Genomic DNA, 26,065 nt, shown 5'->3' with positions numbered 1-26,065 from the left:
GTCAGTAGTGTATACGTCATGGCCCCCCCATCCTAAGGTGGGCCTCTCGGCCAGGGTCTTTGGCGGGTCCCCTATCTATCGCTAAATTTAATGGCATATGTGACACACAACAGAAGCGATTTCATAATTGTGTTAGAGGTAAAAGTAAGGGCCTTTAGTTTATTTTTAGCGATTTTTTTTTGTAATTTATTACATCTACTTGAATTATGAAATTCGAGTATCAACACAAAATAATTGAAAACTGCATCTTACAACTTCATTTTTTTAATGTTAATACTCCTTTCGTGAAATTGCGCCGCATGTGACTTTTTTTACTATTAGAGCAAATTTGTGACGGGTGTTTATCTCACATATCTGATCGACCCGTCATGCCGGCCCCCCCTGAGCCCGGGCCCCTAGGCTAGATACCTGTCAGCCCCCCCTTGTGGGGGCCATGGTATACGTTTTATAACTTTGCACATTTTTGCACTTTTTACTACACTGATACGCCTCATTGCCTGATTACCTCACATAAAATTAGATCAAATGATACTCACTTGTATTAATACATGTCGTAATAATTAAATAAATGGATAATATATGTCAAAAATATATTTTTAGAACATACCTAGCCGGAGTGCAAAGTTATGAATTATATTGTACTTTACGTACATAGTCTATTCTGTTTTTTTTTTATTAATTAACCATGTAAATCGCTGTTATATGGGATCATAATTAAATAATCAGTATTATTCGATGGCTGCGCTGCTAAAGCGTCAGCCTATAGTGTCATGGGTCCCAGGTTCAAATCCTGGATCTGAAAAAATACTCATTTATTATTTTTCAATTTGTGTTTGAGTCAGAGTATGAACCTAATAGGTTGAGCAAGTGGCTAACATCCATTTCTCGTAAAAAACAAAACCTGTTAAAACAAATCTCCACTTTGTGGAGGCCCATATTATGATCTTATTAGGATCGGACATGGTCGGAAAAAAAATATTCTCTATGTACCTACACATAATATATGAATAATTTTATGAGGTTTTGTTTGTCTGACAACACTCGAAATATTATGTTGATTTAAAATCAATAATATGATACCAGTGCAAAACGGAGTTTGCCAATGTCAACACCAACGAAGTCTATTATATGGCAGAGTTTGAGGATTTTTTCTCTTGAACCCAATTCGTGCATCTATATTATTACCAACATAATTGGTCAGCGACTGGGTCAATAATAAATTATCAGGAAAAAAATCAGTCAACCTATCGCATTCATGTATTGTTAAATAATTGTAATCAGTATTTGTTGTAAGACTAACTGCAAAAAAAGTATATTTGTATCAAATGATAATGTCATTCTATGCGGATGAAACCAGTTCTCAGTTGCGAATTTAATTATAAAAATAAAGTACATACCTATTTACTCTTGACGTAGCATCAAAATTAGAAAACTACAGTACCTCAGCTGTATCGTGAGAAGGCAAAATACAGCATTCCCGGGGTCACTATTGAGGGAAGAAAACTCCATATTTAATGATAAAACGAAGAGCGCCTTTGTGGTGGCCAACTTCCGATAGGGGCTGGTACAAAATAGGAATATATACGTACAATGTTGGCAGTTTTTATTTACATTAATATTATATTATAATAAATTATTGTTCATTTGGAACACCCGGTAATAGATAATTGCTTATCATACATGGCTATGACAAGTACATTTATAGAATAAAAAGCATCACTTATTCAACACTTTAACATTTCAATTAAGTTGTCATTTTACATATTGTTATATCACTACAAGAATTATAATTTGTAGTATCGTTGTAAAATTTGTTTTTTTCCGGCTGGTGAGAAGACTACAAGGATTATAATATACAGGTTTATCATTTTTATCATAGTATTTAATATTATAAATATTATTAAAACTATACGATATGTGAAGCGCCTAGTTTGAAAAGTCCCTAAAACGATTTTAGGTAGTTCTGAGAAAAATGAGAAAAACGATTTTAGGTAGTTTTGAGAAAAATGAGAACAAATCATAACTATTAAATCTGTGAACTTTATGTAATTATTTTTTAATTCGTTATTATTCTAAGGAGTATTTTGGCTTTCCATTTTAGCTGTATTTGAAAAGCACACCCAACCATATTAGCGGATTTTGAAATTTACTCTAATTTTTGATCAAACGTATTTAGAAATTTTGGCGTTTTTTAAAGTTCAATCTTTGGCCATTATATAGGCCACAAATATATCCATCTAACTACATATCTAACTCAAAAATTTTCAAAAACCGTTTTAGGGGCTTTTAAAACGAGGCGCTTCATGTATGGAAGTTTAAATTGTTCAATTAGGTACGTACGTGATTGATAATTATTATTTTTGGATCTTGGGTAAGCAAGTAGTCTATACGTATAATTAATTATTGTCCATTTGATATTTTCCTGTGGCCAGGGTTATTCTAACTGGTTATAACACGGATATCACCCGGGGAAATTTAGTATACCTACTAGACAGGTATCAACAATAATCGGCAACACAGATTCTAATCGGATGCATTTGGAATCAAGTAAAACATCACCATTGCAGTATGACGTATTTAAAAAATATGTTGCAGTACTACTCATTACGAAATATTAATTTTTAAAATCGCTGCATCTCAATTCTCAATATGTATTTATCGTACTCTATCTCGCTGTTCAAAAACATCAAGCGAGACAGTTCACATCTCGGGATAATTTATTATTAACTGTCTGAATTCGATACAACATAATATTATCATTTATCACCTTTTTATTGAATTTGGTGTTAATTTTTTTAAATTTTATTTATTAAGGAAACAAACAGTTACACATTGTTACAAAAAAATTAAATATAATAATGAAAAGTTATTGCAACCAGAAAAGTTTCCATGTATACATTATAATATAGTTAAGCCTAACAAGATAGAGAGTAAGAATAACATAAATATAAAGAAATTACATGGGAAAAATGAGGAAGAATAATGAATTAAGTGATAAATAATGTTAAAATAGCCCTGCAAATCCTTTCAGCATCCACAGAGAAGCGACTGCTTATTATATTCTGAGAGACTAAATATATTATATTATAACAGATATTTAAAAAAAACTGTACTATTAATTATTTTAAACTGCTAGAGAAACTAATAAAGCTAGGTATACGAAACTTTTTAGCAAACGTCAGGTGAATGAAGCAAAATCAACCATTCTCGTAACATTTTACATTATCTAAATATTTCTTATAGTGTTTATTCAACAATCGGATAATGGATGTCTTTTTATTAGGTGTTGTCATACATCTAAAATCTATTGTAAAAGTGGGGCCACACCGGCAACAAGTCGCGCGACAACTCGTTAAATTTTACGATAATTATCATAATTGCTTAAGAAATTTTACGATAATTATCATGCTTATCGTAAAATTTAACGAGTTGTCGCGCGACTTATTTTCGGTGTGGACCCGGCATAATAATAACTAATACAAGTAAGTTTAAAGATGCCCTAAAACGTTCAGAAAACAATTTAGATAACATTATAATATTATTAATGTGTATATTGTGATTATTTGACATATTATTAATGATTGTCAGTTGTTTATGAACTGATAAAATGATCATAAGTTAACTATCTTCTAACAAAAACCGGTTAAGAATTATTATGAATTATGATAGATAGTTATACACGTTTGGTACACATTTAAAATACACATTATTATCCTTATCAACTCTGTAATGAGAATGACGTTCATTGTCAATAATAATTATTTGAGGAATGACAATTTAATAAATCTAATAAAACGATATATATGACTGTGTAATAAAACTATTGTTTAATTAAAATTTACAATACGCAAGATTTATGAATGGGATTTTTCCTGAGTATAGATAATAAAAACGTAGGTACCTATTTCTTAGATTTTGAAATAACATATTAATTGTAAGGAAATATCGTCATGATTAATTTATTAGTGCATAATGTAGCTTACACGATAAGGCTCTGCGGGATGGTTACCCATTCCGTGTCCGGAAACTTGTACGTATGCAGTTTGACGTATCACACTTCACTGTGAAATGTTGTAACGGAAATATATGGCCGTATATTAATGACCGTCCAACCTCTTTGGGTAGTATGGTACTGACATACAATTCATTTCTAAATAAAACATGTTTCTTGTCGGTTTACACTTTACACTTACAGGAAGCCAGCAGTAAACAAATTTTGAAAATAGCCGATATACTGGATCAAGTGTTAGGTTAGTGTCATTTCCCTCCATTTTCGAAAGTGAAAACACGCTGTCACTTTTATTCTTTTATGGTTTTTCGTCTGGATTCGGGACTTGGAGGTGGACAAAAAATACACCGGAATTGTGGTGGAAACGACGAGATTTATTTACGTTAATATCTACTAATGGTTACATTTTTTATAATTTATTTTATGCGTAGCGTGAGTTAACAATGTTTACTGTCTGGCCGTCTGCCGCGTATTGTCTGCCATTTTATGTTTTGCTCTCAGCGAGAAGCGTTTTCGAAAACGGCGACAATGGCGACGTTGCAGATATTTTTAAACGGCCGGGATTTACAGCATTGCCGGCTTTATTATTATTTATTTTCGTAATCAACCCTTACTATTTGTTGGCTTGGTACCGATTAGGGCCTCGCCAGATTCACAGAGACATCCCCAAATGGGGAGCATTTGGGAGTGTAACATTAGGTTAAGTTTTCATTCTTAAATTCATGAATTTTGCCAAAATCAGCAGAAAATTGAATTAATGTTGTAAATTGAATCTAACAAAACTGGAGACCGTATAGCATACGGTCATCTCTTTCCGATAAGAAAGCTCACGGTGAAATGTTTTGCGTACAATTTACATGTAACCGACCCATTCAACGTAACAATATTACTTAAGTATATATTTTTATAATATACTATTTTGGTTTGGCGATTATTCCAGACATAACAAATTTGGACATTGAAAATTTCGCCCAAAGAAAATTCTGGACATTTGAATTAAAAAGAAAAACGTAGACTCACCACCCATAATTAAAAATATTATTTTTGTTTTTTTATCACCAAAGTATAAAATAGTTCGCCACGTCTGTATAAATAATGGTTGCCGGTAAAACGGGGTGAATATAAAATGTTTTCAGATTTCATAATTATTATTCAATTATTTAAACCCTATGCTGGATGACGGAAAAGCTAAATTTACTTGCCAAAGTTGTGTTTGCAATTTCGCAGTATTGTTTGGTGAATGGAAATTATACTCATTATTCATTCGCCATCAATATTTTCCCAAAATTATGGTCTGTTCCTATTTACCAGCGAAACGGGGTCAATAGGAACGGCAAGAGAAAACTGCAAATGTTAACATAATTAGATGATTATAAAACATACCTAATTAGATGATGAATATAATTTATTTGTGGATTTGTTATATTTAAAGAAAATAATATTATAAAAAATTAAAGAGTAGGTAGGTATCATGTTATAATATTATTGAATATTAATTGTTTAACTAATAGCTTTTAAAGACTGATATCATAGATATTATTATCATTAGTTAACTCCATTAATTTCCAATATGTTATCATTGTTCCTAGAATGTACGATTTTACACCTCTTGAGTGTAGTATTTTTTTTTACTACTAATGATCTATTTTATTAGGTTTGACGGTTTATTATAATATGCTTATCGAGTGTATTATTAATAATAAGATAGGGGGCTTTACTAACACTTCAACAATTCATAATTTTTAATTAACTATTTTTTTTATTCAACGAATAATTCACAAGATTTAAGAATGTACCATTCTAATTATTGAACATAAATAATTTTGAAAAACGCTTCTGAGAAAATATATTATAACCAATATGAAAAATCTTTTTGAAAAAAGTAAGACACCCGGCAGGAATCGAACCTGCATCTCTTGGGTTTACGCCCCGTGCGCATTGTCATCTATTGTACTAGGTGACATACTAATTACGACAAATTTTAACTATTGGCCTTTAAATACCTGCTCATCAGCGCTCTTCCAAATCAAGCTACTATTGGGAATCGGTTTTTGTTTATTAAATGAAAGTAGGTACCTACTACTTTAATTACTAACCGACGTCAGAAGTGTTTTACAAAATTATGTATTCATAATTTGTTTGTTATATTTTTTATTATGATCCCTGACGTGATAGGTAGGTAATGGAGTTTTTACCTACTTTATTGTATTGATTGGTTATATAAGTTAGAATTAATAGTATTTGTAGACAGTGTTTATTTGCCTTATGGTGAGTGTATGTACACAGTGCCTGAAGATGCCGAAAGGCGAAACCCGGGTCGCAAAAAACGACTTAAATGGAAAAGTACAAAACTTAAATCCATTGGAATTTAGATAAAGAAACATTTATTTAGAAAATAAAAATTGTATTATTTCTTTAATCAGTGGATTAACTGCAACAAAAGTAGTTGTCTATTTATTCTAATTAATGGCGTTGAGTTCAGTCTTGGCCTAGACACGTCATACAAAGTATTATCAGACATGCAAAACATGCGGATCGCAATATTTTTTTTCCACGTCTGATGGATAACAAAATGGTCGCATTTCCTGTCCTATTGAAGTTGCCATAAGGCAGAAAAAATAATAATTATCTCTGTAAAATAACATACACATTAGAATGCAAACAGTAGCATTTTAGGAATTGTATCAATCTGAATCTTTTCCCCGGGAACTGTTCCTATTCACCACCCCGTTTAACTGGGTGTTCAATTTATAATAACATCCGGAAAATTCGGCACGGATAGCAAATGCATTGGTAAAGCTCGTGGACGTGACTGTGTTGATTATAGTTTTTTCATTATTTCTGGAAGCCGTGAACATGTTTTAATCAGTATCCCATTACAGGTTTCTAATCAATGCAACTAATAATTATCCAGTGGCGAGGAGTGGAGGTAGGCTGTTAAGATTCGACATAAATAATTCACACTGAACTTTGTCATTCATACGTATTTGTTTTCATTTAACTAAGTATACGATTTGGAGATGGTGCTGGTTAGTTTTGAAAATTCAATTAAACCCTGCTTAAATCAAACTATAATAGTTTAAATGTAATATTAACGATCCGACAAAAATAGTGCACACATTTCCAGTCATACTAATTTGTTTTCGTTGAATTAAGAATACATATTATTACCGTTGGTTTTGATTAGTTTTTAAAAATACATTAAGTTCTGCCTAAACCAAGCTATACTCCAGGGTTTCCCAAACTATGTTACGCGGAACACTGGTGTTCTGTGGAACGTTAATAGGTGTTCCGCAAATTTATCGGAAGAATACACCAGCGTGTCAAAACAAGCAACATATTTAAGAAGTTTTTATAGAAGTCAAAGTCCAAGCTCGATGCCACACCAGATAGAATAATTATTAAACTTTAGCCTGATATCAAGAAGATTTGCAATTCAAGGACTTAAAATCATCATAGTCATGAAGAACTTCATTCACTATGTGTTATGTTTTAAAAATAATTACTAAATAAATAATTATTGTTGTCTCATTTAAAAAAAATAGTATGTATTATTTACCTAATCTACAAAGTAAGCAAGGTGTTCCATTAAAATGTCAGAATTTGCAAAATGTTCAAAAGTTTGGGAAACCCTGCATAATCGATAATAAAATATTCGGTACTGTTCGGTTATCAGGAATACAGCGGAAAACACATTTAAAAAATACCCGATATACTGGATTATTTGTTAGTTTGGGTTAGTTTAGGTTAGGTTAGGTTAGGTTAGGTTAGGTTAGGTTAACTTAACTTATCAAAAAATCCAGTTTATCGGCTATTTTCAAAATGTGTTTTCCGCTGTATTCCTGATAACAGAACAGTACCAAATATTCTTCTATCTTAAAAATATCAAAAATTATGTATGGTGTAATGGCTTTTCGATATTTTATAGATAGATGAATATGTTTTTAATATTATCTACTATGGCTTGGATCAGACAGGGTTTAATTTCGCGGAACATAGTATTCATGGTCATACTTCTATAATAACATTATATACTATTTATTTTATTGAAAATGTCTTATTTTAATACTAAAGCAAAATGTAGGTTAAATCTGTCACAGATGGGTAATTTTTACGTTGCACTTAGTGGAGTCAAGTGTCAAGGTAGATAGAAAACGTTCTCGTAGGGCACCATATTTTTAATTGAAGAAATCAAACAAATAAAATAGGTATTTTTAAATATTGTGTATTATATATTGACTGTTTATTTTTATCATTAGTAAGTACCATGTTTTTACTTCAATTCTATAATATAATGAGTAGGTATGTCCAACTTCAATTAGGTTCTGATTTACCATCCAAGTATCAAAACTAGCAATTATTGTAATTAATACCACACCCACACAGTCATTCTTCAGCATTAACAAGCGTGTTATATTTATTTTGAACATACATACGTACGCTAGTTACTTTATATAATAGTTAGTTTGGATATAGTCATAGTTTTATATTAGAATGGATTTTAATTGACAGGATAGTCTTATTTTTCAAACATTTAGATTATTGCAGTACAAATAATACGTTTTGTTTATTATATCCCATTAGATTGAAAAAAATAAATACTAAAAGTTATTTCTCATAAACGGTCTTTTAAAATAATTACAACACTAAAGGGGTGGAGTCCATATGCTTTGCTTAGGAGCAAAATTGTATCTTATTTTAAAATCCGACATGCTTAATTTATTATAGGATTTCGCTGATTTGTAAGTCATTACTGCCAATGTGAAGTTGGGGTCATATGCTTAGCCTATTAGCTATTCGCGATTTCGGCCTACAGCCCTACAGCATATTGTCGTTCAATACCACCACAGGCTGCTGGGCCTAGTAGAACAGGTGATTATCACCTATTGCTACCACTGACATTTTATTACAATCTATTTGTATGTATAATATAAATCTTTCGTTAAAGTACGTGCATTTAAATATGATATATTATACATCTAAATCATTCGAATATAATGCAATACATAAATAATGTGATTATCATAAATCTTAATCCAATATAAAGTGAATTAATCTCCAGCGTGTTTCATTTAGGTAAAAGAAGAGAGTTAGCCCTGTGGGTCAATTCTATGCTTATCGACCGCTAAAGTTATAAAGTGATAAATATTATCAAACTTAGGGTAGGTTTGTATCAAAATATTAGCACTTATTGTAACAATTACACGAAGTTGATTTTTATTGTTGCAATAAGTGCTATATTTTAACAGCACCTATCTTGCTGCTGTTAAAATATTGCACTTATTGCAACAATAAAAACCAGCTTCGTGTAATTGTTACAATAAGTGCTAATATTTTGATACAAACCTACCCTAAGTTTGATACTATTTATCAATTTAGTGTTCGATAAGTATAGAATAGACCCAATGGAAAAGAAAAGATAAATTTAAACATTGCATTATTTCATTGTCTATGACAGAAACAACTGCTTGTAGCTATAAAATATTTTTAAAAGATCAAATTTGAAATAAAATTTAGTCCTTGATCACAATTCGCACCCGGGGAATAATAGTAGCACAAGTCCAAATTTGTCATTTTTGAGTTAAATATACAGAAATTTTCCAAGATATCATTTCTATCTGCACAAATAGCGGCATAATTCTTAAAAATATAATGGTGGGCTTAAAAGCATTTTTGTCATTATCATATTATAAAATTTTACTTGAATTCAAGCAGAAATAGTGGCACAATGATCATTGTGACATTATTATTGCGGATAACATTCAAAATGAGATGACTCAAGTGTGCCAACTTCACGCTATTATAAAGTAAATTTAAAAAAAAAACTGATTTAACATACCAAAATAAAATATCCAAACTGCTCTCCTGCAAAAACAGGTCTTTCGAGTTGTGCCTCTATTATTCCCAGGGTGCGCCATGATTATTGTAAAAACAATAAACGTTAGGTACCCGTTTTGTGTCGGTCATATTGAAATAATATATGTTGATAAAGCAATTCAGATGATCGGCAGGAATACAATCAACTTAGAGAGGCCTTCATCTAGCCGTGGGTTGATGATGATAATAGCGTTATAAAAAGATAGGGTATATTCTACTAACACCGATTTTGATAAATATAGAAATTATTCATCTGACCAAGCGGAGTAGAATCAGGTCGGGATAATCTTGATCCAGCAGTGGATTGATCCTAGTTGGTGATGATCAGTGGCGGCTCTTTTACTTTCTTTGTGGTGGGGTTTAGCAATTACTTATTAAATATACATACCTACCTACTTTCTCATAATATTATACATTATGTACCAAGCTAATTATAATAAATGATTTTATTAATGAGGAAATAATAAGCATACACTTACCATTATCAGTAAAGTTTTGAACAACGAAATACAGCGAGCGTTTTTACTCACCTAGGGATTATTTGATTCGCTCCCCATACTTTGTAGAACGAGATTTGTACCGCGGTGACGGGCTGGGACTGAGTGACCCCGGTCATCGAAAAATGTACGCCTTAGATTTCTTAATTTGTACATAGGTGTCACCGTGAAGTAGGGCGTACTTAATTTAATTAATTACTTTGATACCACATAATCGTCATTATGTTATTACACAATTTAGAATCATTGCTCTATTTATTTGTATAATAATAATAAATATCTCTATAAAATTGGGACGGGTTTAGTTGGATAATAGTTCATTTAAACATTTAATTAAGTAGGTATATATTGACAATGATAAAAATTAGGATGTGTATTTTTGACATAATAACGATGTGGGGATGGTCCCTACGAGCCCTTAAGGTAGAGCCGCCCCTGGTGATGATAATGACGATATGAATAGGTAGATATTATGTAAGTACATAGTAAGTTGGACTCAATCAATTATAATATTATTTATTAAATATTAAATATTTTGATAAACGCCACGTAACATGTAACGCACTAATGACGATGAGATTCTCAGGAATTATGTATCATTTTGTAAAATTTAATTCTTCCAAGAAAATATTAACCCACTTATTGCAATAATAATAAATAAAATTATAACTGATACTAATTTTATAAATAAAGGAATTCTGGTATTTCCTAGTTTCTGTAATTTCGAATTATTATCGAATTCGTCAAAACTTGAATGACCGGTTTTAAGTATGCATCCATTCATGTTATAGTCTACGAATAATTAATATTGTGAATAAACAGTGAAATATTAATATATTATCAATAAGTATGTAGGTACAATTTTAATGGCACTACTTGATTATGTAAATATATTATTTTGCAATAATCATTATCTAATGCCAATAAACTAAAATGTATGTTGATTAAATTATATCGGGAAATTATGTAGCATCTGATAACCCTATGAATGCTTAACAATGATATATCGTTTGTTCATAATATCATCGAGAAATGCTAACTGTTTTTGACACAAATCAGAATGATAATATTTGAGAACTTCATACTGTAAAACTGTACCATTATCAATTCGGTTTTTATTATATTTGTTTTAACATTAAAATATTTTTAAATTAAAGATATTAAATCCATATTTGTACCTACATCGTGATACAACTTCTAATTGACATAAACACAATACAATTAATTACGTGCAATTAATTTACCATTAGTGTTCATAAGTTTTACGTCATTCCTATAATTATTATTATTATTATTGTGTTGTATTCTGAATATAATACAATAAAAACATAAAGAAATAACGTGATTGAGTAAAAATAATCTGAGATTATTAGTTATTATCTAATTAATATAATGATCCGAATTATACTCCTAGGAATTTATTTTTAAGTTTAGAAACTTTCCGAGTCGAGCAATGAAAAAATACGTGTTTGACGAATATATAAGGGATGTAGTTTCGTTACTTACTTCGTTCCAACTACATCCGTTATTCGTTTGGTATCAGATATGTTGCTCGTGTGTGCCAGGCAGATGTGAATAATACACGAGCTGGTGTTTTATATCGATTATATTATGGCGCACATTAACTTGTTTATTATTACATGGCAAATAACATGGTGTTAAATTATATGGTAAATGTGCCACGGAGACGGACATGAGATTTTACATCTTTCTTTTTAGACCAAACCAAACCTAACTTAACCTAATCTATCACCCCAACCTAATATTATCTCAATTATAATCTTAGTTTGTGATAATGGTGTATTAAAATGTATGAAAATTTGAAATTTTCAATTAACGATTATTGGATCGAAAAGCCGATGCGCCGACAGAAAAAGGTATTTATTATAGTTGTCTACATATAATAAACTGTTTTCGTAAAAAATATATATATAAAAGCTCGTGTCCACCTCTGCGGCACAATTACCAATTATATTATATCACTAACCTCTACATAGGAACGAGGTATCTAGACAACCGTCAGATTCTTATTTTCGACTGTCTATGCTCTAAACATGAGCATAGACAATGGCGTGGCAGTTGTAGAGTTGGGTAAAACCTCTACAAAAATTATAAAAACAGCATAAGGTGTGAACATGTAATATATATTCATGTAATCGGACAATCTTCTGTACAATCTAACTTCTATTCAAATTATTCAACCCACCGCGAGTTGTTGTTATTAGTCTCCCACACGCTCGGTGTCGCACAATCAGTAATAATGGGCGGCTCTCGTGGTGCAGTGCGTAAAGCGCTTGCCTTCCACCCGAGAGTTCCTGGGTTCGATCCCGGTCAGGGTACACAATATTTATGTGTTTTTCTCAAAGCCTGGGTGTTTGTGATTGTTCAAAATTACTAACAACCACCTTGTACGAAAAAGCAAGGACATGGTTATTAATAATTCTATATAAAACAAATCAGTAATAATGGTTAGATGTTTAAAAATAATACTACGTTTATTTTTTATCAAGAATAATACTTATAAATTATTATAAGTACTATTTCTTGTTGGGATTTTGAAAAACATCATAGCAGCTAAAGGGTTTTAAATTACTATTAGCCCGACATTTGGGCTGCTCGCACATGATAGCCATTTGTGGGTGCGAGAGGTCGCAAGGCAGGTGTTTATTTTTTATTACTAATTATCAACCGTAATCGGTGTTTTTGCTTACAACGTGGTTCAAGTGTAATACAATTATTATATTGGAATATCGAGTTTTACTTTGATATAATTATGAACTAACATTAGTTTAGGTGGACAATGCTGAATTTGTTGTTGAACGTATATTTAAGTGGGATGGGATCTAGTAAATGAGTTAAGTTATATTGTATATATTTTGATTTTTTTGACAGCAATTATTATAACACTAGGTCAAGTGGAAAATACTATTATAGAGTAGTATTTATTCATAAATGGCACATTTACTTAACACGTTTTAAAAATTTTAGATGATGTCAGTAGCAATTACCGTTCCGTTATTTATTTCTTAATTTTTTATGACCCCAATTAAATGGTTTGTGAGGGTTTTTTGTTCATTTCGTGTTATTTTTTCATTGTACGGACTGTCTGGATATGAAGAATAATTACGATATACCCGCTGCGGAAGCAACGAAGCTCGGTAAGAAAATTGGCGGAGACAAGCAATAGACACGCGTCATTCCGAAAAGTCGTCGGAAAAAACATAATACTTACCCTCCTTTCACATTATACGGTTTTGACCGTACGGAAAAAATCGAACGGTAAAAATCCGAATCGGCAATAAGTTCACGTTCTTTTCTCACTGTACGGTTTATGCACGGTTTTTTCGGCACAAGCTCAGTGGTGCTGTTTGGTTATTATAATGAATCGACTGACCGTACGATTAAAAATCGTCTAATATGAAAGCGTGAATGGTCACGTATAACACTGAGTCATAGGTGACCGTCCAGCCGCCGTGCTTACACTGATATGGACAGCTTCTACACGACGCCGTTTCAGTTTTTAACTGTCGCCGTGTAATGTGAAAAAGGCCATGCTCTTCTTCTTCACGCGACTAATAGAATGTCACCATTCGATTTTTTTCGATTTTTGCGATTAAAAGTAACTAAAGTTGAAGTTGATGCTAAAACTGTAATGAAGAAAAATAAGAAACAAATACAACCTTCCCATTGAAATAACTTTGTAAAAAACCTTGCAGGTGTAGGTATTTAAGTAATATTTTTTTTATTTAAGTTGTGTTTCTTATTTCAACAGTCTTTCATTCATATTGGTAACACTTAAAATATTTTTTATATTTCAATTAGAACAAATAAGACAGCATTAAGTAGTTCCACGACTCGCCACTAGGGAATCTGAGCATTATCAATATTTATGCCCTCTTTTCTCTAAGACAGCTAAGAGGTGGGTCCCAAGATTGGAAATTTTTGTTAGATGGGTCGGAGCCCAGTCAACTTTGGGAACCATTGGCTTAATGTTTTAAATGTTGTTGTTTTAAATAATTTAGACGAGCAAACTGATTTCAATGATTAATTATTTAAAAAATCTAGAAAAAAAATATTACTACGAGAGGTATTTTGAGATAATTTTTGCAATATCAATTTATGAAGTGTTTTTTAATAAACATTTCATTTTACAATGTTTTTCTTAGCTCGTATTTTTATTTGTCCGGTACAAATCTTGCAGTCGATTTTTAACTAACTTCCGGACTAGCTAGACATTTGAAACCTTTAGAATATATCAGAACACGATGCCAATGCATTTTTTGCCATCTTTAAGTAGATTTGAATTCATTTTCAGTCATTTCTGTTTTGTATGAAAAGTTATTTCGACACCATTATTGGTTGCTAGGGGTCTGGGTCCTAGCAACTAAATTATTAATATATACGTGCGATACTATGGAAATCAATATGACATGTCAAATACATTTTTTTTGATCGTTTAAGCTAATCAAGTCAAGTTTATATGGTTCATGGCCGGAGCGCACCGAAACGTCGTTCCGGTTCATGAAATCACGAAAATTATCGCTTCGTCTCATGGAAAAATGATTTGACCATCTGAGCTAGATAAGCAAGAATATATCAAAAAATCTATCACAGTTGTTTTTATAAAACACTAGCGAGTACCCGGCATGTGTTGGAATGCCACTCAAAGAAAGAAAGTGTTTGTATTTTAATTCTGTTTATTGAAGTGTTTTTGGATACACAATATTTTTTGTTTTTCGTCTGGTGCGTACACAAATAAATCTGAGGGTATCCAACGCGTGAGCAGGCCACATACAGCTGTCCTTGTAAGAACATGGATTTTCCTAATTTGGTATAGGAACGCATACGAATAGAAGAAGAGAAGAAAAAGATGATTGTACTAATTCAGAAACCTTTGCGGGCATGTGCATAACAACTCACCAAAGTTTCATTGCAATCGATTGAATTGTATAGGAACCATACGAATAAAAGAAGATAGAATGAAGAAGAAGAAGAATAAGATAGTTTTTATAATTCAGAAACCGTTGCGGGTGTGCGTCTAACAACTCACCAACGGTTCATTGCAATCGGATGGATGGTATAGGAACGCATACGGGACAGACAAACAAACAAACATTATTTTTTATATATTTAGATAAATATATTTCGGCAAATTATTGAGCTCTCCAGTTTGTAAAATTTTCCATTTCAAGCGCTTGACTGTTCGATAGCTTTCGCATTACACGTAGGCGGTCAATGGTCGCGCGAAAATATTCGCAGCATATGAAACAGGATTTATTCGGCTTAAATCGACAATTTTAGAATAAACTGAATGCAAATACATAATTTTAAATATTATTTTTATAAATAAACTGAAGGTTCTCGTTCAAATGCGGTACTAATTATACAAATGTTAATACAAACATTTGTTACGATCACATAACTAATCATTTTATAGCATTTTTAAAGGTATAGTGAGTTTTACACGTTGTAATTTTATTACTTACGGATGAAATAATAAATCAATTCGAGCTATATTAGTCACGTAATTAACATTAGGCTCTCCGTACATTACGACAGCTAGACGTTATCACACATCGTATTAAGTCGTCTGTCTGATATTGAATTTAGGATGGTTTGCACATGAGACACTCATACAAAAGTATTGATAGCTCGTCAGTCCCTCGGACTATAAAAATTTAAAATTTTTAAATACATTTTCGTTATAAATGTCGCATTCAGAATTACATCCAAAGAATAATTTTTCTTGTGTTCTTAATTATGAAATGTCACAGTGGCGAAAGCTCCATACTAGGCGATTATTTAAAGCCAACTTTCTAAGAAAACTATATATTCAAGTATTTAATTTAATTTATAAATAAAATTTGCAAAATCTAAAAATATTGTGAGTCATATATCGTCAGAATTTAGAATACCGTTCATTTAGTTAAGTTTCGAATCAAAAATAATTGCCCACAAGCGCCTCTGTTTTCAACTGAATGACTGAATTATCAAAGTAATAATCCAACGTGAGTTTTCTATAGCGTCACATCTTTTCAGGCATATCTGCAAATTTGGTCTGGATTTGTAAGCGCCTCAGATTCAGCTTATACTCTGTATGCAAATGTTTATTGTCAATTGCTGCCGCTTTAAGCAAATAATAAATAAATGAGATGATTTAAAAACAGTTTCTATTGTGTTCAATCAGATATAATTATAAATTGTTTTTAAAAATAAAAAAATGATTGTATCTCGTGATTTTTATTTATCAGTTAGTTCAGTCAGACTAACGAAATTTATTCAATTAGTTAAGTCAGTTGAGACTTGAGATATTGATGAACGTTATTTTGATTTGTGATCTAAATTCAGCGGATATGTGAATAAATTATCTGATATTGTACCTAAGTCATTCATCAGTATTTTTAATGAATAAGTATTTTAAAATATCTAGTTAAATTGTAAATTATTGTTGTGGAACAGATGCATAACGATGAGTTTTTCTTAAAGATGATATCATATATATTAATATTATATAATATATTATTAAAAGCGGTATGGTGCGTGTATGAATGTTTAGGCAAATACATAGTTTAAACTCACCGTTCAATTTTACATCGTCAGTGAGCTATTGAAATTTCATCGATTTAGTGTGTCGTTGTCATTACTCATTAGTGTGTACCTATTAATCAGTAGTAATATCGGATTATCTTCTTATTGCCCGTAAGTATGTCGGACAAGTGTATTTTTTTCTCATATTTCCACAACCTACCTCTTTCCAAAAGTCACCCTCGCCAATGAGATATAAATATAGTTGACATTGCTCACATTCATCATGTCCCAATTTAGTGAAATTTGTCTTCATTTCTTATATTTCTATAAACAAAAAGTTACAGTGAAATAGTTCAATATGAGTAGAAATTTGAGATTTTCTCAATATTCTGTACAAAACACGTCGTACCGAATACAAAAAGAGTCATTACAACGATTTTATTAGGTCGTATTCTTATTTGTCTGGTGGTTGTTTGTCCGATACAAATCTTGAAATCGATTTTTAATTAACTTCTCGACTAGCTGGACATTTGAAACTTTTAGAATATATCAGAACACGATGCCAATGCATTTTTTAATACTTTTAGCCATCTTTAAGTAGAATTAAATTAATTTTCAGTTAATTCTCTTTTTGTATGAAAAGTTGTTTCGGAAGAAATCCGTAATATAATCCACTATTATTGGTTGCTAGGAAATTATTAATATATACGTGCGTTACTATGGAAATCAATGAGTGTCAAAATGACATTTCAGCATTATTTCTATCAAATACAATTTTTTTTTTGATCGTTTATGCTAGTCAAGTCAAGTTTATATGATTCAACAGAAAATTTAAAAACGTTGTATATAAAAAGTTCTTTTTATCTTGTAATTATTTTTCCTATGGTATCCCACGGTTGTTAAAAAAATGCACACATTTTTGAAGCATGTCGATGTCACTATTATAATATTTACTCATACTATATATCATATTATTGTGTTGCAGTTTGTGTAAAAATTCTAGAATCATAGACAAAAAAGCATTAAGCCACTGTTTTTAAGCAAAATTACAGCAAATCGATAGTAATGCTGTGTTTTTGCTTATGAATCAATTTTACTGTTGTATTACTTGAAATAATTGATTTACTGTTTATTTTGTTGTGTAATCATGTTAAGAATTTTATCTAGTATATCAGTACTCCGCAACCTTTTCTCACCCACGGCACACAAAAGGTCTTCCCAAAATTCCGCGGTACACACACGTAAAATAATTTATACACCAAACTAAGGTTAAAGACAGTGTGATACTTTAAAATATCGTTTTTCAAATGATGTTCGAAGTAAAATAAATCGTATTGATTCTATGTTTAACGATTTTTTGTATTTATTAATTCATCCACCTGAACTACGGTTAGTTGTCCGGTGATCAATAATTATTTGTCGAGTATTGACACAATAATAATAAACTGTATGCCACAATCGTATGACTATCTCGTATACTATATCGACTTTTTTTTGCAATTATAGCAAATTTGTAATTTGTGTTTATCTCACTTATCTGCTTGACCTGCCACGCCACCCCCCCCTGAGCTTGGGCCCCCAGGGTGCCGAAATTACATTACATACCTAATTATTTGATAAATAATTAAATAAACATAACACACGACGAAGAACCAAATGTACATTATTATTCCCATGTATTGGTATTATCAATAAATAGCTTGTTTCAATGATCGTACAAGTTTTTAGTCTTACTTAGTTAGTTTGGTAGCCTTGTCAGAAATACGAGGATATTCTGAAATCCTCGTAAACTGAAATCCAGAAAATACAATAAGAGGTTCTATAGAATTTTTGACATTGGTTGCAAAAGGGCTTCGAATCCAGTCGTATTGATTGTATGAAAGTAGTGATGAAATTTCTTTTGAAGCAAAGTTAAATGTTTTTGAGACGGATCCAAAATTAATTGCTTATTTTCATTGGTGGTCTGGTAGATCTTTTGGTACATTTGAAGAGATTCTTGTCTTAAATCTTTCTAATTTATCAGATCACGTCAATATATTTTCATTCTGACCTTGCATTGTTTTATTAAGTTCATGCAGGTGCTCAAATGTATTTATTACCAGACATGTACGCAAATTTGGCTATAAAGTAAGTATTGTATTATATACGAAATTAATTTCTTTTATTTTGTTAACTGTCAATTCATGGTGGAACTGCATTGTATTGTTGTTTTTATTTAATGAAACGCAATTTTTTTGTAGTACTTATTCCACTTTTAATCAAGAGATTAGGACCAGTTTCGTCCGCCTCAGAGGGTTTCAGCTCAACTCAGGTTTCAACTCAAAGTTGAAAATGTCCCTCTGAGGCGGACAAAACCGGTCCTAATCTCTTGATTAAAAGTGGAATAAGTACTACAAAAAAATTGCGTTTTATTAAATAAAAACAACATTATACAAAATTATTTGTGTTTTTTTTTTAAGCAATGCTCCGCGGCACACCTAGCATCGTCTCGCGGCACACCGGTTGCGGAGCACTGTAGTATATTATCACCTCATACGTCTTACTTAAATTTTTGTTTTCCCCCATTAATTGGGTTTTTGCTTGTGGAATATTATAAATAAAATAACTGTGTTATGTGGGATTTACCGTAAATCGAGACGCGTAAGAGGTAACTTACTATATTATAATTTATAATATATATTCGTAGTGAAGCATACAGACCTTCATAGTGATGGGTTATCTTGACAGCACTGACAAGAATCGCTATTAAAAATCAGTGAAAATTGCAATAAGTTCTTACCTGCTTTGGTTCCGTATTTTAGAAAGTAGAATAATAATTATTAATATTTATACCGTATACAAAAATGATAGTTGAATAATAATTGACACAGCGCATCTGTAGCAATTCTGGAATAGATTCATAAAATTGAATATTCCAGAGAAGTCGACAGTGTCATTAAGGCTATAATACCTCAGTTGAGGCATGGTCTAAAAAGATCGTGGCTAGGCGATGCGCGGTTGTGCAAATGACGCGTGCGCGAACGAAATATAATTTGTCATGTAAATCCAAAATGCGTCCATTTAATGTTCTGTTTATTGTTCTATTAGTAACAATAATAATATATTAATTTGTATGTTTTCTTTTTAAAGTAAATGGGTAACGTTTTTTAGACATCTTTACACGATTTAAGAATTAATACCCCCGTCGCCATCACGAAACAAATTGACGTATTCACAGCTCGACTTTCGCTCTCCGATTGCCCAAAGTCCAAAATTTCGTGGCACCTATAGTTGAAAATTATTTGTCGTTTCACTGAAGTACCGTGTAAATAATTAATTGGTACAGGGTTTTAAATCACTCGCTACTAGGTAACTCTTACACTTTTTGAAAAACTATGGTATTGTTGTGAGAACTGGTGATAAAGGGGTGGTTTAAAACAATTTTATTTTTGGCCGACAATATTTTTTTAATTTTGGATAGTACCGAATATTTTCCCTACAATAGGCTATCTTTAAAATAATTACAACATAAAAAGAACTTTTCATATACAACGTTTTTTTTAATTTTCTGTTAAATCATATAAACTTGACTTGACTAGCTTAAACGATCAAAAAAAAATGTATTTGATAGAAATAGTACTGAAATGTCATTTTGACACTCATATTGATTTCCATAGTAACGCACGTCGGCACGTATATATTAATAATTTAGTTGTTAGGACCCTAGCAGCCAATAATAGTGGATTGTATTACGGATTTCTTCCGAAATAACTTTTCATAGAAAACAGAATTAACTGAAAATGAATTTAATTCTACTTAAAAATGGCTAAAAGTATTAAAAAAATGCATTGGCATCGTGTTCTGATTTATTCTAAAAGTTTCAAATGTCTAGCAAGTCGGGAAGTTCATTAACAATCGATTGTAAGACTTGTATCGGACATATAAGAATACGATCTAATAAAAACGTTGTAAAATACAAAAATTAAAGCTTCTTATATACACTTTGATATTATATAAAGTACAATAGAAGAATAAACTCATAACATGTATAGAATTCAATGTTAAAATATTTTTTTTTAAGTACCTTCTACTATTTTTTATATTTAACCGCAAATATCATCTGTAATAAATAACCTATACCTCTCGTTGCACTGAGCTAAGTATATTTCCGACCATCAAATATTATTTATAAATAAATATGTAATAATTAAAACTTGTCAATTAAAAAAATAGTTAAAAATACTCGCCATGGGTTTAATCATATTTTACAAAGAATAAACGACAGGCGTAACTGTTTATGCTAAACAGTGCATTTAAAAAACGTTTGAACGCAATATGATACATTTTAAATCGCAAAAATAGGCGTAAATGAGTCAATATTTACTTAGTATTTATATGGCCTTCAGAAATAGAGTATCTAAATATTTATACATTAGTGCAGGCCTGGGCCAAGTATTTCTGTGGGGCCAGCGAGCTTTAATCATATTTCTGAAAAAATAACATTTTTCTACATTTTGACGCCCTTTTAAAAATAAATTTTAATATAAATGTATTCCACCGTCGAGCAGAAATCTGAAAATAAAATCTGCTCGAAAAATGTTTTTGGATCAACCTATATTTTATTATGTGAACAAAAATATTCAATTATGAATATCAATAAAGCATCATCGATGAACATTTACAAGCAGTTTTAAGAATCTCAACCAGAAAATTAACACCTGAAATTAAAAAAAATATTGAAAAAATTAAAGCATTATTCTCATTAAATTGTTGGCTATTAGACAATCATTTTTTTAATGTTGAAATCCCCTTTTCATGATAATAAATAATGTATGTCGAAAAATAGTATTTTATATTCCTAATTTGGCTCTTTATCTAAAAAGGCGCAGACCTGCATTAGTGTGTTTAATTATTGGAAAATACACGTCTTCGCCATGACAGTGAACAAAAAAGGTGAATAAACTTTCTTAAATGACCTTAAGTCGGTTGACAGTTTCGTCGGATCTTAATAACACGTAATGTGGATGATCCCAATCCTTAATCATTTACTACCCATTCCGGGTTTGATAACTGGCGAGGTTACAACAATTATATTTATTGTGATTGCTTCAAGTCTAGTTGATTTTGTGATTGCATAACTATTACCTAAATACTACTGCAATGTTTTACTGCCTTCACTAATGTTATTGGGCGTCGTGGCGTAACATTAAGATATATACAAATGATTACAAGATAAAAAGAAGTTTTTATATACTAACCACGTTTTTAAATTTTCTGTTGAATCATAATATAAACTTGACAATTCTATGTATTAATAAACTTTCTATTGTATTTGATAGAAATACTGAATAAATATAGAATACTGAAATGTCATTTTGACATTTCATATTGATTTCCATAGTAACGCACGTAATTTAGTTGCTAGGACCCCTTTTACAACCAATAATAGTGTTTTACTTTTTACGATTTTTTTTCCGAAATAACTTTCTATACAAAACAGAAATAATTGAAAATGAATTCAATTCTGCTTAAAAATGGCTAAAAGTATTAAATGAATGCATTGTCGTCGTGTTCCGATATATTCTAAAACTTTCAAATGTCTAGTTAGTCGGGAAGTTAGTTAAAAATATTCAATCGTCCAATACAAATCTTGGACAAACAAGAAATTTTTTTTCTTCAAGTTACAACCAAGGACAAACAAGATAAAAAGTTTCTGCAAAAATGTATTTTTTTTACGATAAAGGGCGTTATATGCCTCATGAATTGTTTACATAATGTAAAGAAAAATACCATGCTATGACTTTTTTATAATAATTATTATTGCATCTTTTTATTAGAGGGTGGTTACAATTTTGGATTGGTACCCCACCGGAAATTTAGCGCGGTCCTGCCTAGAGACGGCCCTGTTAGTGGGTATGCAATGACACGATATAAATATGGGGTAAAGTTAGACCAACTGGCCAAAGTTACCTGTACGATGTACCGACAGGTTTATTTTCGATTTCAAGTAGGCACATATAAATAATTGTATACTATCACAAACATAATTAATACAATATTACTAATGGGTTTCTAGTATAAAACTGGTTACGAATAAATTACTTAGCTATCTTAACATATTAATATTTGTGCATTTGACGGACAAACGTCAGTGGCGTACACGACATTCAATCCCAGTTGCAGCATTTGAGAGTAACTATTGTAATTTGATTATTTACATTATAACTGTGCCTGAGAGGTAGACTACATTAAATCCAATAATAACACTTCCATGTTAATATCAATGCACATAAATAATTTATTGTTTCTTCATTATTTATAATAATAATATTGAAGTACGAAATCTGTACTTTACTCATTTTCGGCAAAATTGGACTTAACACATTTAGGTTTTTTTTTCAATCGGAACTAAGTACGCTTACCAGTGTTGCCAACCGTACTATAATTATAGTAGCTGTACTATAATTTTCGGCTGCGTACTATGTACGATATAAAAAAAGGAATAGTACGCCCAAAATACTATACTTTTGAATATCGGAAAAAATATGTAAAAAGTACTATAATTTAGATATTTCCGTTCGATAAATTGGTGCAAAGTACTATAATTTTGCAATATAAGAAGATTTGGAGAATTTGGAAAAAAAATTGCTCGAAAAACGTAAAAAATCCCTTGACTGCTTTAAAATATTTTTTTTTTGAATTCTTTAAGCATTTTAGATCGGAAGAGGTACCTAAATAAAAGGGGGTCTCGGAGTTTCTCAAATTCTCCGTTATTTTTTTTTCTGAGAAACAAAAAACCTATACATTTTCAACAGATGACAACGCGTACTATATTTTTCCCCCAAATACTACAAGTTTGGAGGCTCTGTACTATAATTCCACTTGAAAAGATGCCAACACTGACGCTTACCTAGTTACTTACGCTTACTTAGTACCTACGCAAACCATTTTTGAATTTAAGTAAGTTTATAATATAATATTTTCTATATAATATTATACTATATACTAATATATTATAATATAGATATACTAATATATATTATTAATAGTTTACAATATAATGTTGTAGTTACTTGTATTGGTTTTATTGAACCAGGATTCTTCTTTTTTTGGCATCTTCCGGTTTTATAGCTACCTATGAAATATTCAATTTTAATTTCAATTCAATTTTAATTTATTTTACATATTGTGGACATTACAAATTATAAGTTTAAGACGTTCACAACATGACATTTAGAAACAAATAAATATTATTAAAAAAGTATTATGTAATATTGTATATTTAATATATATATATTTAGAGCTTGAAGATGATGACATTAAAGATCCATGTCGCCGAAAGCGGTCTTTATGGAATTGTATAAATTAGAAGAAAAGCGGGTACAGTTCGGTTAAAGCGGATACAGCGGGAAACGCATTTTGAAAATAGCCGATAAACTGATTTATTTGTTAGGTTAACCAAACCAAACCAAACCTAACCTAACCTAACCTAACCTAACCTAACCTAACCTAACCTAACCCAACCTAACCTAACCTAAACTAACCCAAACTAACAAATAATCCAGTTTATCGGCTATTTTCAAAATGCGTTTTCCGCTGTATCCGCTTTAACCGAACAGTACCGAAAAACGTTATTAATATTTTTTTAATCTAAAATTCAACAGTAATTTTACATATAATAATAATATTTAATATAGGTATTATTTAATGTAAATAAATTATTCATTATTTTATATTTACATTAAAAAGTGCTGAAAATTTGAATATAATTTTGATGAGTTCGGTCCTGCAACGAATTTTCATGGGGTAACTAATTGAAACGTCAAATACATTCTTTTGTTATTTTCATATATATGCACTAGTACAAGTTGTCCGCTGAGTGAGGGCGCCACATGCTAATATTTGACAATACTTTTTAAACTGGGATGAGCTTAGTTCTAATTAAAGCAACGGGGAATAATGAAAACCTAGAATAGTATACGTGAATCATTCTACAGTGTCACTATGTGCGATTCGCAAGTGTATTAGTATTATTTGCTACACTGCTATTATCAATGCCTGCAGCATGGGCCCCACATCGTGAAGCGGGCCCCCAGGCTAGGATCTTTGGCGGGCCCCCTCTACCTATGGCTAAGGATAAAGGCAGTGTGACGCTTTACACTAGCGTTTTCCAAATGGTGTATGCGGTAAAATTAATGTGTATGTTTAGTGTTTTATTGTATATTTTAATACATCCATTTGAATTATGGAGATTTCAAGTATTGATACACAATTAAAAATTGTATCGTACAATCACATAACTTTAAATAATAATATTATTGAAGGAAAATAGCGCTTTTTTTTACTTTTTTTACTATTTAAGCAAATTTTTTATGTGTGTTTATCTCACTTATCTGGTCATCTCGCCTCGCCGGGGCCCCAGGCTAGAGACCTGTCAGCCCCCCCCCCCTTGTGGGGGCCATGGCCAGCAGGCAATACCAATTGCTTTTGCTCTGCTCATGTTGCTACTATAGAAAGTGAATTGTCACACGATTCAATGATTTTGATAAAGAAACTACATTCGGCTCAATGATATTATTGTAAAATAATATTTACTCCGGCATTATTTTATTTATCAGTACGCTGCTGGCTATAATATGCACATATTTAACAATAATAGCACCTACATCACGATTATAACTATAATAACAGCATTTTGTCTATTAATAATTAATGAGTATGATACCGCGGTAGTGATAGGGATAAAACTATGAACAGGTATGTAGATAGTAATTATATACGGCGAAAGAATTGAGGACAGTTTTTAAAAATTTGTCATTATTATTTTTTTGTATTAGAATACCTACCTACATAATTTTAAACGAGAATATTAAAAAATATCTTAGGAAAAAAGGTCGGACCGAGTGGGAGTCGAACTCAGATTGATTCAATTTCCGTGCATCTTTTATCTGAGGTACCTAATTCAAATTCCGCCAATCAAAATACGATCTGCTTTGAAATCAATTTAGGTAAATGACATTGTGGGTATGTTTCCGATGTTTTATTTTTATGTCATGACATGTATATATAGAATTATCATAAATCGTCCGGTGTTCGAATTTAGAACTAAGTTCACCACAGTATAAAAAAGTATTGAATGATATTTATGTCAAACGTTAGCATATGCCATATGGCG

General features: G+C 31.2%; 1 protein-coding gene across 1 annotated transcript in view; it reads left to right on the top strand.

Moving 5' to 3' along the window:
- Positions 1 to 1,730: 1,730 nt before the first annotated feature.
- Positions 1,731 to 26,065, top strand: part of LOC147070036 (trehalase-like) — a 30,276-nt gene continuing 5,941 nt past the window's right edge. Inside the window, exon 1 of the mRNA XM_085949320.1 lies at positions 1,731 to 1,859. The gene's annotated coding sequence lies outside the window, so the exon portion shown is untranslated. The remainder of the gene's footprint in view (positions 1,860 to 26,065) is intronic.

This window comes from Rhyacophila brunnea, unplaced genomic scaffold (genome assembly GCF_057557595.1).
Source record: "Rhyacophila brunnea isolate RB1 unplaced genomic scaffold, BYU_Rbru_1.0 scaffold_22, whole genome shotgun sequence".
Lineage (NCBI taxonomy): Eukaryota > Metazoa > Arthropoda > Insecta > Trichoptera > Rhyacophilidae > Rhyacophila > Rhyacophila brunnea.
The sequence above is the reverse complement of the archived record's forward strand: the minus strand, read 5'-3'. Positions and strand labels throughout refer to the sequence as shown.